This window comes from Nanorana parkeri, unplaced genomic scaffold (genome assembly GCF_000935625.1).
Source record: "Nanorana parkeri isolate BGI_ZX_2015 unplaced genomic scaffold, ASM93562v1 scaffold358, whole genome shotgun sequence".
In the NCBI taxonomy this organism is placed as follows: Eukaryota; Metazoa; Chordata; class Amphibia; order Anura; family Dicroglossidae; genus Nanorana; species Nanorana parkeri.
Window position 1 is genome coordinate 814,914 of NW_017306626.1, and position 14,006 is coordinate 828,919.

Genomic DNA, 14,006 nt, shown 5'->3' on the forward strand with positions numbered 1-14,006 from the left:
ATATATATATATATAACATATATTGGATTACATCTATATATGGCATCATGTTCTAGCAGTTCCATTATCTTTTGAGTCACATATTATATTTTCAGTTTTACTTTGGCATTATGCTTACTATAATTTTGTTCATATTCATTTCAAAATTCCTTTTCTTTTTCCTATGTTTTCTTCATGCTATAGCTAAATGTGCCCTTTGTCTTTGTGATTCTGATTAGAAATGTCAAAGGTTACTTTTATAATATGCAGATTTAAGTGGAAATAACACATCAAGCTTAATAAGCCTGCTCAGCAAGTGCTAGTATCAGAATATACAATTCCAAAATATAAGACTTAAAAGCTGACATTCATTGATTACATTTCTGATTATTAATCAACTTCAATTTCTGTAATTATAGAATGTCTGCTGCCATTTGTAACACATAAGTGTGGTATAATACTTGACAAAGGATAAGATGCTTTAAGAATTTTGCTTCTTCGTATATTTGGTTATATTGCTTGTTAAACACATTAGTAATCACATATTACAATAGGGATGACTCAGGACTGGACTTGGTCTGGTAAGTGACACTAAACTCAGGAAATAAATCCTAAAAATAAATTCAAATAACATAACCATTAACAAAAATGTAGGTTATTTGTGTATCACTCAGCTGTAGATCCTCAAATCATCTCTGAATTAGTGCTGACACTGTCCTTCCTTTTGGAGGGTGGCTACTTTGTTCCCCATGTTCCCTGTGTGTGTGTTCTAAAGTAGTCATTGCTCCAAGTTCACTCCTGTGATGGACTACAATCTCAATACAAATCAGTAAACTAAACATGAGATTGGTTACCCTTTTCACCCTGAAAGAAAGTAATGGGAATTTCAAAACGTTACAGCTTGTACCAGAACAGGAGGAGAGGGAAAATCTTCCAATGGAGACACTTGTTCCAGTAAAATATGTCTGAGTGGGGATTTTCTATTACTCTAAAGCCAAACTTCAGGCAGACAGCTAAATACACAGATATAATACATATATGGGAGATACTTTACAAGCCAAAATAATTTGTATTTTTGTTATTTGCACACACAAAGCACAATCCTGCCTGTCAGGGGAGGGGACCTGTCCTTTCTTTGCTGTAGCTTAACTTTCACTTGCAGTACTCCTCCCCACCTGCCTCCTGTGACTGGACCATGAAAGAAGTAGCACACTGATGAGCTCTTCCCTCTCTTTTCTGTTCACGGTGCTCTCTCCTCCTATTAGCATGCTCATTGCATTGCAACAAACCAGACTGGCTCCTTATGTGGCTTCTTCTTCCCCCTCCATGAGGTCTGCTCTATAGGTACTGCAAGAGGCTTTTACCAAGTCAAATGCTGGTACAGTACTTACGCTGCCTGGATCTTCCTAGCGAGACCTCCTACTCTCTATCTTCCTGGTCAACGCTTCCCATGCTCACCTTCAGGGTTTCTCCAGAGCCTCTCCCATCTTCTGGAACTCCCTACCCCAATATGTCCAGCTATCTCCTACTCGGTCTGCCTTTTAACAATCCCTGAAAACTCACCTCAGGAAAGTCTGCCCCACCTTCACCTGAGAACAAAGAGAATTGTATGTTTGCTTCTTCAATTAGCTCATCCCTCACAGTTTTTAAGCTTCTGTATCACTTGCCCCTCCTTTTATATTGCAAGCTCTCATGAGCAGAGCCCTTCTAATTCTCTTGTATGGTATTATAACTGTACTGTCCCCATATTTTGTAAAATGCACTGTATAAATCCTGAATAATAATAATAATAAAAAATTAAGATTACAGAGATTCACTCATTTGTGTGTTTTATTTTTGCCCAGGGTTCAGATTTCCTCTCACTTAATATTGTGTCTCCAGAACAGGAAGTGAAGTAAAGTCAACACTAATAAAAAGAAAACCTGAGAGAGGTTTTAAGTCTTTCCTACTCGAAAACGAAAAAGTTGTGGTTTTAGGTACACATTAAAAGGTCTATAGCAATAAAGAGAAAACAGGAATATTTTTTTTAAAAAAGCAGGCATAATACATCTGTTTAAAACTGGTAAACTCACAAAAGAAGAATTTACCAAAAACCATTATGATTTCCCCTTCATAGCAAAATATGTTTCATTTATACAGGACAATATGTGAAGCAACATATCCTATTGTAATCATCTGGTGCCTAGTAAATGTGATAATAAATTAATAATATTCTAATTTTGTATAGTATAATCAGACATAATTCTAGGAAGCATGGTGACAGGGTAATATTTTTTTCTAATGCCATTGCACTCGGTTTTGTCGATTAAAATGATCAATAGCATTACATGGAACCAGCTGGCATGTCAACTGAATCTATTGTGTTTTGTTTCAAATACAGAGATGCATATTTTTCAATAATGGTTTTATTTTTTGCTCTTACTTATTGCTTCGAAGGCCAACGTTCCTTAACTAGCTAGTTGTTTTGGGAAAGCTGTAGCATCACAACAATTTGGGAAGATATCCAGATAAAAAACCTGCATCTAAAGCAGGTTACATAATTACAACCATAATAATTCTAATAAGCAAACAAAAAGAGATAAATTATTGGTGATAGATAGCAGTACATTAATGGGGACAGTTTGTTGTATTTCCTTATGACAGAATGCAGATTTTCCCAAACGTTGTCAGTTTTACAAAATGTAAACTTTTTATTTTTTATAAACATTGTCAAAGGCTCTGCAAGGTATGTTATTTCCATATTTTTGAAATATTAAAATATGTATGACCTTGAAAACAGTGTGACAAATATAACTATACAGAGTCTTTTTCGTGGAATACTTTAAAGACATAATTGTGCATTCCAGATATATGTGCAATGAATAATTGAAGTTCTCAACTTGTTAATACAGTAAATAGCTGATTCTGATCCCTCCATGTAAGCAACATATCCCAGGATGTGTGAGAAGTCAATGTTACTTTAGTTTTTTGTGTCAAAATAACTAATTCAAGCACTTGAAAACTCCCAGCTTGTTGCAATGCTAAAATAATGAATCTCAATGTGTGCCCGAGGGGTGCAAAGTTGCAGAGTAAAGAAAATCGAAACAGATTTATGTAGGATGATGACAATTAAATAGTTTTATGCATATTGTGCAGGTGTTGGAAATATATAATGTATAGAATGGAGGGGCAAGACTATGGGGTCTATTCACAAAGCTGCCGAGGGCAGCCGAGTGAATGAACGATCAGAAGTGAAGTAGGCAGCTTTGTGAATAGACCCCTATGTAACATGCAGGGTGCAGGGATGTAGTATGTAATATACAAGGTACATACATAGACAGAATGCATACAGTGTATTTTCAGTGATTGCATATTTTGAGCTATTACTGCAGTGTTTACCTTAACCTAATTTTTGATATGACTGTCATATTTTGTGTGCTTCCATATTTTCCTAGGTATACTAAATATACTGATCTGTAGAGTAGCCAGTAGAGGGCACTATTAACTGCAACCACAATTATTCTGTCTCTCTCTCAACAACAGTAGAGATAAGATATCAGCCACATAGGAACTTTGTTGATTTAATGAGTCGGTCAACTTATATATTTATATTGTGAGAAGAAGCAGTAAAACAAGACCAGAATATTGTACTGCAAAGCAGGAACGAGAGTCTGCATAGCTAAACAAATAAGGGTGTCACAGGTACATGTACATTTTGAGATAAAAAAAGGTTTGTCATACATTAAAAAACATCAAGAAGATTGACATCGGGTACATGCTTGTGTAAAAAATGAAAATACTAAACAGTCCCTCGAAAAGAAAATATTAAACATTCTCAATACACACAAGTTTAGGAAGAGCCTGGTGTTTGATCCTAATATTTTGTTACCCCATTCTTCAGTGTTGATAATCATAGAAGCTGATCACCAGGCCCTCATCTAGCTACAGGCATTCTAGCAGGTAAATGTGGTATGATAGGCTGATAGTAAAAAAAAGAAATAAGAGTATGGATTCTGTAACACAAGATCAATCTCTTCCTGATTCTAAGGGGTCTATTCACAAAGCTGCCGAGGGCAGCCGAGTGAATGACCGATCTGAAGTGAAGTTAGCCGAACACTGTTCGGCTATTCACTTCAGGCTGGTACGGCTAATTTCAGCCGTACATCGGCTGAAATCAGCCGTACATCGGCTTGCTTCATGTGGCTTGTTCGGCTGAGCATGTTCGGCCGACCCGAAGCGCAGAAGGAGTTCCACTCAGCCGATCCAACATCTGGATCGGCTGAGCCGAACCTCAGGCAGGCTTCTCACTGCTGTTCGGGCTATTCTTAAAGATCCCGAACAGCAGTGAGTGAATAGCCGAATGCTGCCGAGCGGCATTCGGCTCGGCTGTTCTGCTCGGTCCCTCAGAGGTACCGAGCAGAACAGAAAAAATCCTTCGGCAGCTTCGTGAATAGACCCCTAAGTTCTCTGGAGTAGGGTAAAACCAAAATGTAGGTGAATGTCTTAACAGCACTGGAGGCGTTCAACATATACAGTGGATCTGGCTTTATTAGAACATAACCAGGATAGATGATATGCAAACTTTTATGGGTGGGTACTCTTACCATGGAAAAATAATAGCAATTGCTATATGTAGAATATGATTACGGCGGATATCTGTTTGGGAACGCAGCCTAATTTTCTCCCTTGGTGCCAACTCTGAACATTTGTAGATCTTGGTTAGCCTTTCATGTGAATATTACTTTGCAGATTGTTTCAGTAGTATGTGATGGTAAAGGATGAGGCTTATTACCGCTGATTTTATAGCTGGACACAAAGCTCTTATTATTGTCCATGCAAGGCAAAGCAGCAGGTTTGCTTTATAGTAAAGAAAAGTATGTGCATTCGAGAGTTAGACATTAAAGAGATCATGGGGGTGATTTACTAACCTAAACACACGCACACACTAGGTGCGTGTGATTTTTACACAGCAAAACGTATTTATCAACCAAAAAGTCTCTAAAAGCATATTTCCACTAATGCCATATATGGAAAAATCATGCACATGATGCATATATAATGCTGCTTCACAGTTTAGACAAAAATGGTTAGCTCATGCATTTACATTCGTGCATTCATCAACGCAAGCAACACAATGTAGAGCTAATTTACACAACATCACCTTGCAATTCATGCAGGGCTTTGCACAATACACCTGCTGGGTGTGTACACACTACAAAGGTGTCTAGATTCCACCAATAGATCATGCTGGGAGGGAACACACTACAGAGATGTATACTTGTTCGTGGCGTGTTTATAAGGTTAGTAAATCAACCCCCATGTATTTTTGCACTGCATGAGCAAAGCACAGATTCACTATAAGCTCATTTCACCATAAGCTCATTTCACCCAAATTAAAAAAAAAACATTCTAGTCAGAGAGCAGCTTTTGTTCATAGAATTGTTGTATTCTTTAACAATGTTCAGATATCACAATGACACATCAACAGATATATGGAACTTGTCCTCCTTCAGTACACAATACAAGGCTATGAAAAAAAAGCCCAGTATCTCCAATACTCAGTTGTGTTGCGGGCAGGTATAAAGAAATATATAATTAATCATACCTTTTTCCTACTTTCCAGAATGTGTTAGGACTAGCTTTTGACATTAAACTTGCTATGATTTACAAACATACAACCACAGATGCTGCTTATTAGTCAAAGAAAACATTTAAATGTCACAGTCACAGTTACAACACCAACCTTAGATGCTTCTGAAACCATCTGTATTTTGAAGTCTTTTAAAACTGCTTACTAAAATCTAGCCTTCAACAAAAATCACTTTTTAGTTTGTGACTTTGCGTGAGAAGTGAGAAGAAAACTTTATTTGAAGCAACTGTTATAAATAAAAGCATTGAATGTTTTCTAAATAGGAATAACTGCACAGCTGTAGGATCACAGTGTGTAAAAAACCGCCATATGGGATGCCCATCTCACAGCCGTCAATGTGTTCACAATCTACAGCACGTACAGAAGCTTTAGTTCTGGAACTAGATGGAGAACAAACATTTGAGAACTTTTTTTCAGTTTTAAAGAATAATCATTGTACCAGTTGGTAAATTTTCAGTGTAAGTGTTACAACCTCAATTCCCAAAAATTTGGGATGCTGTGTAAAATCTACATAAAAGCAGAATGCAATGATTTTCAAATCTCATAAACCCAGATTTTATTCACAATAGAAAATAAAAAACATATAAAATGTTTAAACTGAGAAAATGTACAATATTAAGAAAACAAATAAGGTAATTTTGAAATTGATGGCAGCAACACGTCTCAAAAAAGTTTGGACAGGGCCATGTTTACCACAGTGTAATATCCCCTCTTCTTTTAACAACACTGTAAACATCTGGGAACTGAGGAGACCAGTTGCTGGAGTTTTTGGAGAGGAAGGTTGTCCCATTCTTGCCTGATATAGGATTCTAACTGCTCAACAGTCTTTGTTCTATTTTTCATTTCAAGATGGGCCAAATATTTTCAATTGGTACAGACCGTACTGAAGGCAGGCCAGTTAAACACCCGGACTCTTCTACTACAAAGCCATGCTGTATGTGGTTTAGCATTGTCCTGCTGAAATATAAAAGGCCTTCTCTGAAAAAGATGTCAATTGGATGGAGCATATGCTACTCTAAAACCTGGATATATCTTTCAGCATTGATGGTGCCTTTACAGATGTGCAAGCTGCCCATTCGATACACGATAATGCACCCCCATACCATCAGAGATGTAAGCTTTTGAACTAAGTGCTGATAACAAGCCGGAAAGTCCCTCTCCATTTCAGTCCGAAGGACGCAGTACCCATGGATGACAAAAAGAAGGTAACATTTTGATTCATCTGACCACAGAACAGTTTTCCACTTTGCAACAGATCATTTTAAATGATCTTTGGCCCTGAGAAGACGGTGGCGTTTTTGGATCATGTTCGGATATGGCTTCTTTGCATGATATAGCTTTAACTTGCATTTTGGATGGCACGGCAAACTGTGTTCACAGACAGTGATTTTTGGCAGTATTCCTGAGCCCATGCTGTGATGTCCATCACAGATTCATGCCTTTTTTTTAATGCGGTGCCATCTGAGGGCCCAAAGATCACAGGCATCCAATATTGCGTTTCGGCCTTGTCCCTCTGTAGATAATAATATATTTAAAGTCTTTGCAATTTTACGTTGAGGAACATTATTCTAAAATTGTTCAACAATTTTTGGGCGCAGCTTTTCACAGATTGGCGAATGTCTGCCCATATTTATTTCTCAAGACACTCTGACTCTATAAGATGCTCTTTTTATACTCAATCATGTTACTGACCTATTGAAATTAACTTAGTTTGTTCTTCCAGCTCTTCCTTGTTAGCACCACTTACTTTGCCAGCTTTTTGTTGCCCTGCCCCAACTTTTTTGAGATGTGTTGCTGCCATCAATTTCAAAATTAAATTTTTACCTTTTCTTAAAATGGTGCATTTTCTCAGTTTAAACATTTGATATGTTTTCTTTTTTTCTATTGTGAATAAAATATGGGTTTATGAGATTTGCAAATCATTGCATTCTCTTTTTATGTAGATTTTACACAGCGTCCCAACTTTTTGGGAATTGGGGTTGTTTAATTGTGCACTGTGTACATTAACAGCACTCTGTTGCAAATGTTTCTTCAAATTACTTTCTCACTAAGACAGCATATTCCAGGGGTAGATGCAATATAAATGGACATCTTAAATGTTTTTATTGTTTTTTGTAAGAAAAATTCAAGCACATATGATTTTTGTGAAAAAATGTATCTAATATTTTTTTGTTTTATTAAGATAAACCTGTTGCTTTATGTGAGTTGGTTTACAATGCACCTATCCTAAACAAAAGTAATTCAAATACATGAAGCACAAACAATGTATAACATTACTTTATGCAAACACTATAAACCTAAAACTCATTGCTAAACTGTGATTTAACTGTTACAATCCCACTGTCAAATTTACCGAATACACCTGAGTCTGAGTCTTTTTAAGGTAAACTTGTCATGAAATAAATATTGGGGACTGCCATTGCTGACCTACTTCTGTAAGGGTTGATTGCCTGGATTCTATAGCTTTAGTTTGTTTTCTGAGCCATTGGGGTTGATTTCCTAAAGGCAAATAGGCCAAATACATTTTCACTTTGCAAGGGAATTTTCCCTTAGCTTTTTGATTGTAGTGAAACATCACTTTGCAAAAAATATCCAGTCATGTGTAAGGAAAAAACAAAAAAAAGACAGTATTTTGCATGTGCATTGGATTGGATGATAGAAGTCAGAAGAGCTTCACCTCATTCACTATGCTAAGGGAAAATTCCCCTTTTAAAGTGAACAGCCTATTTGCATTTACCGTATATACTCGAGTATAAGCCGAGTTTTTCAGCCCATTTTTTTGCTGAAAAGTGCCCCCCTCGGCTTATACTCGAGTCAGCGTCTCGAGCTGGTCAGGTTTCTTCTTACTTACCTCGCCGAGCGTCGCGTCACTGCTGCTCCGGTGGGTGGCACTTAGCAGAGGATCATTGTAAATGTATTGTTGCAGGCACTCTATATGTACATGTACTATATACTACATATAGAATGCACTGAACAATAGATTTACTATTATCCTCTGCTAATATGAATGGGTTAAATGATCCGTAGTACATGATATGTAACCCTGTACCCCCTTTTCCACTTACAGAGCTAGGTTATTGTTTTTCTTTTAAATAAATATTCATGTAATTTTATTGGTATCTATCTTCATTTTGTACATTTACCAGTAGCTGCCTCATTTCCCACCCTCGGCTTATATTCGAGTCAATACTTTCGAGTCAATAGTCTCTGCTGGAGACAATCAACAAAATGAAGGGGAAAAGAGCTGACCCTTGGTGGACTGAAACATGTTAGCAATCTTTGTAGTTGCTTTTATGTCTTTTCAATAAAGAAATGCCATTAAGTGCCAGCTCTTTTCCCCTTTTTGTACTTTTAAGCTTTTTATTGCTCTAAAACCCCAAAATAAGCACTTTATGCGTGTGGACCAACCAATTAACATCTGAAGACACATAATTAGTTAATAAAAGTTCACCTGTCTGCAATCAAAGTGTTAAAGGATTTGTCACATGATGTTAGATAAATACACTTGTTGTGACCCTGTTTAGGCCCCTGAGTCTGCAACAAATCCAAACTTTAGACATATCACAGAGCACCATTAAGTCCATTATAACAAAATGGAAAGAATATGGCACCACTACACACCTGAAAATATAATGTTGCCCACCATAACTCACAGACAGGGCAAGAAGGGCATTAATCAGAGATGCAACAAAAACTCCAAAGATACTGATGGAGCTGCAAAGATTCACAGTCCAGATGGAACCACATTAAGCCATACACTCCACAGAGTGGAGATTTATGGAAGAGTGACCAGAAAAATGTTTCTCCGGTCAGATCAGACAAAAATGTATTTTTGGCTATCATAGGAAATGCTATGTATGTTGCAAACCCAACACTTCCCATCAGCCTGAGAACACCATCCCCACAATGAAGCATAGTGGTGCCAACATCATTATGTGGGGATACTTTTCTTGGCAAAAAGAGGGGAAACACTACACCTGTGCTGATTATAAATTATTTTTTTAACAAGTGTGTGCATTTTATATTTATGGAGGGAAGGGTTCCTGTTGGATTGAAGTCTCCGCAGAAGAAGGTTCTATTACAGGATGACATACTGATCAACTTAGGCCACGGGTCTCCGTGACCATGGACATGCCTTCAAGATCTTCTGACATGGATACATGGTTTGGTGTATGGCAAGATGATAATACTGATATTCAAGACTAGAATAGTTCACAGCAGGATGTACCTCCACACAATGTGAAACTACTGCCTGATAATTCTCACCCAGGTGTTTCTGGGTCAAATCACAAAGTAATACCAACCTCCAGTGGTGAGAACTGTAATCATCCTGTGAGAGATCGCCATGAGTCAGATTACTGGCAGGCTCCAGGACCCATTAGAGATTATCAACGGAGACTGAGGCATAACACTGGCAGAAAAACTTCCTTTGGTCCTACTCCTGACCCAGAGGCTGTTTAACTGAGTGAAGGACACTTGGATACCTATAGTGCCATGTTATGTTACTAATGAGTTAAATTTGTGTTGTTTTGTTTCTCATTTGTTTTGTTTTATGGGAAAGAAGGGAGGTGTAATGTTTTACTGTGTTTTCTTATGAGTTCTGAGACAATGTCATGGTTTCCTTGGTTACGGGTGCTGTGCATGTTGCCACACAGAGCAGGAAGGGGGGTGGCACACAGCATGCTGGCAGTTAAACTGTGACCCGGAAAAGTTCTTTGTGTGTGTGACTGGAAGCAGAGGGTAGAGGATGATCTCTGAGGTGCTGCCAAACTATATGTAAGAACTCTACTCTAAGAAATAACACTGCGGGTCCCTGTCTGGGTATACAGCATACAGTATATATGGGAATAATGTATCTGGCCACTTATGAACATACTGGCAATCTCTGTTTTCCTGCCTGCATGTAAAGAGCTCTTCTCCTCACACAAGCTTGCGTAAATAAGACCCTGCTCACTACCACTCTCTCTGGAGTTATTCATTAAAAGGACCAAAAAGAGGGGAAACACTACAGGCAGGGACTGGAAAACTGGTCAGGATTGAAGGAAAACTAGATGGCACTCAATACAGGACAATTCTTGAAGAAAACTTGTTTCAGTCTGCCACAGATTTGAGACTGGGACAGGGCTATGACCCTAAATATAATTTGAAAGCTACGCTCAAATGGTTTAAAGGGAATCATGTAAATTTCTTGGAATGGCCTAGTCAGAGCCAAGACCTAATCTAGTTGAGAATCAATGGCATGACTTGAAGATTGTTGGAGCTGGAACTGGAACAATTTTGCCTTGAAGGATGGGCAAAAATCCCAATGGCTACATTTGCTAAGATGATAGAGACATACCCCAGGAACAGCTGCAATTGGAGAAAATGGTGGATCTACAAAGCATTGTCTTTTTTTGGGGGGGAGGTGGTACTTATACACACTCAGGATATCTGGGTTTTTTTTGCCCTAATTATTGTTTGTGTTGCAATAAAAAGTATTTTGTACCTACAAAGTGGCAGGCATGTTGTGTACATCACATGGTAAAAAAAAACACCAAAAAAAGCCATTTTAATTCCAGCTTGTAACATCAAGAGAGGCTCTGTATTTAAATCAGAAATTCCACTTCAAACTCTTAATCTGCATACTTCTAGTAAGCTCAGTGGTAAACAATATTGGTGCAAACCACCCAGTATGGCAGCCATATAACTTGCATTTCCAGAATAGGTTAGCAATGGGTCAGTTGTATTTGTGTAGTGAATAGAGTGCTGGTTTCAGAAGCATGTAACATACAGCTTATCATACAGAGTTCTGTGGTCAGGAATATGTGACAAACTGCTCAGTGTACAGAGTGCAGAGGTCAGGGTTATGCAATTTACAGCCCAGCATACATAATGCAGTGCTCAGGAGTATGTACAATAGAGCCCAGGGTACAGAGTGCAGTGGTCATGAGTATGTAATGTACAGCCCAGCATACAGAGCGCAGGAGTCAGAATTACACAATGTGCACTCAAGCATACAGAATGCAGTAGCCATAAGTATGTAACATACATGACAGTGTAATGGTTAAAGCTGAAGTTTGGCTAAGGGGTGGGGAGTGGGTCAACTTTTGCATACTCTTTCACACTGATTTGCTCTGCATCTGGGGTCTGTACAGGCACTTAATCCCTATGCAGGTAACCCTGTATAGCCACTGGCGAGGCTACCTGCACAACCAAGAAAATTAAAAACCTTAACTTTGCAATGACTTCTGCATAGGTGTAAAGTGTACATGTAGCTGAGCCAGATCCCCAAGGAGGAAATGTGGAGCATGTACAGCAAATGCCCAGGCCTAATGATGCCTCTGCCTCCATGTATCTTTTTTTATTATTTTCAACAATACAACACAGTAGTGATTTTATCTAATCTGTCCGTTGAACATACAAATAATATGTCTGTGAAGGTTCTCATTCATCCAGGTCATGGTATATCTGTAAAAAATAAGTGAAGGCAACTGGACGTGCATTACAAACAGAAGAATTTGTTCATCCCATTTGTAGCTGGGGTGTCTGAGAAACGTAGAAAGGTTTTTAAAAAACATCACATCCCTGTCTGCTTTAAACCCAGCAATACACTGAGGCAACAACTGGTTCTTCCAAAAGACCCAACGCCAAAACACAAGATGAATAACATTGTGTATGCAGTTCAGCGCAGTGAGGAGTCCTCAGAATTGTATGTCGGTGAAACAAAACAGCAGCTACACCAGCGTATGGCACAGCATAGAAGAGCAAAACCCTCTGGTCATGATTTGGCAGTATTCCTACATCTAAAGGAAAAAGGTCACTCCTTTGAAGACAGTCAAGTACGCATCCTAGACAGGGAGGAGGACTGGTTTAAAAGAGGTGTGAAAGAGGCCATTTATGTAAAAATGGAGAAGCCAAGCTTGAATAGAGGTGGGGGGGGGGGGACATATTTTGTCTGCCACGTACAGCTGAAATGGTGGTGTGTGTGCCATTTCTAAGAATTGAGTAAAGCCAGAATAAAAGGTGCCTAAACTGTCCTTTTCTGAGGCATGTATTTTCAAAGGGGTGTGTTTTCTCACTAAATTCTAATGCCTTTGGAGGCATTAAGGTAGTTGAACCTGTAGCTATGTCCACCAAGTAATGGAGCCAGTAGGAGAATGTGCACCTAGGTCAGCCTTATCTATGAATCTTTGATGTTTGAAGAAGAGTCCTTCCCATAGAGGACATTGTAACGACATTGTAATGACCGCGATTTCTGAAATTCAATAGTATTTCCTGCTGGGAATTTGGGGTTCCCTTGTGGGGGGGTCAAGTTAGATTCTTGAGTACTGATGCCTTTCTTTTTGTGTACTGCTAGAAACACTTTAACCATGGTGCTAGTAATAGGATAGTTTTTGAAAGAATTGGGGATATCCCCATCTTTAAGTCAAATGGTAGAAGATAATTGCCTAGTAAGTTAGCTTTGTTCAATGTCTGTTCAGGTCTTAGAGGGAGCATAGAAATGCCACTCTATAAACCTAGCGGGGTGTACGGCCTGGTAATACTAGCTAATGTCTGGGATGTCTAGTGCACTATTCAATTACGTTTCCTTAAGGCCACTGAAGTCTGGGGGTTTTTTCAAGCCAGACAAAATGTGGGAAGTCTCAGTCCAGCTGTGTGAAGAATTATCTTTTAATCTGGATATGGAGGAGGTGCAGCAATCCAGGTAATATATTTATTTTAAATAATGCTGTTATGTCCAACCAGGTAAATGCAATATTTCTCCAACGTTGAAGGTCAGAATGGACTACATTTATCTTTTATGGCATGTTTCTTTTATATGTGTTTAAATTGAAAACATTTAGTTTACGGTAGCCAAAGTGCATTAGATTCTGTTACCAGCTTATTTTATCTCATAGCCATGCTAATGATGGGATTTACCTGTAATACCTACATACTTTTGTCAGCGCTCAATCACAGACGGCAAGCACAAAGGTGTCATTCGCTTACAGCTCAACCACACAGTTATGCATTTTTTCTATTCTACCAAGAATGCATAAAGGGACCATGACACCACATGATGTCTGTTTGTCTGCAGTTTCTGCTCAAATGGGCACAGCTGGAAATTCTAATAGAAAATGTTTCAGAGACATAAAAAGCCAGCATGTAAATCAACTTGCCAGAAAAAACAGTAAACCAACATATCTGTTTTCAATGGTGATGGCCTTTGTATTCAAGAATTATTTGTAAAAAGAATGTAGCTTCATTTACTTTGAATATTCAAATCATATGCATGGAAAATAATACAGTTAAAGTAATATTTAAGTCAAAAAGACCTTAAGCTATTTCAAAGGCTGAGGAAATCACTTACAATGGACAATGCTTCTTGATGTTTAAAAGTTTTAGTTTCCTGCAGAATCAGCTGGTCCCCAATACTCTG

General features: G+C 38.3%; 1 protein-coding gene across 3 annotated transcripts in view; it reads right to left on the minus strand.

The window, feature by feature from the left end:
• SPOCK3 (SPARC/osteonectin, cwcv and kazal like domains proteoglycan 3) overlaps nucleotides 1-14,006 on the minus strand; it is a 264,156-nt gene that overhangs the window by 49,870 nt on the left and 200,280 nt on the right. The gene's annotated exons all lie outside the window — the stretch shown is intronic.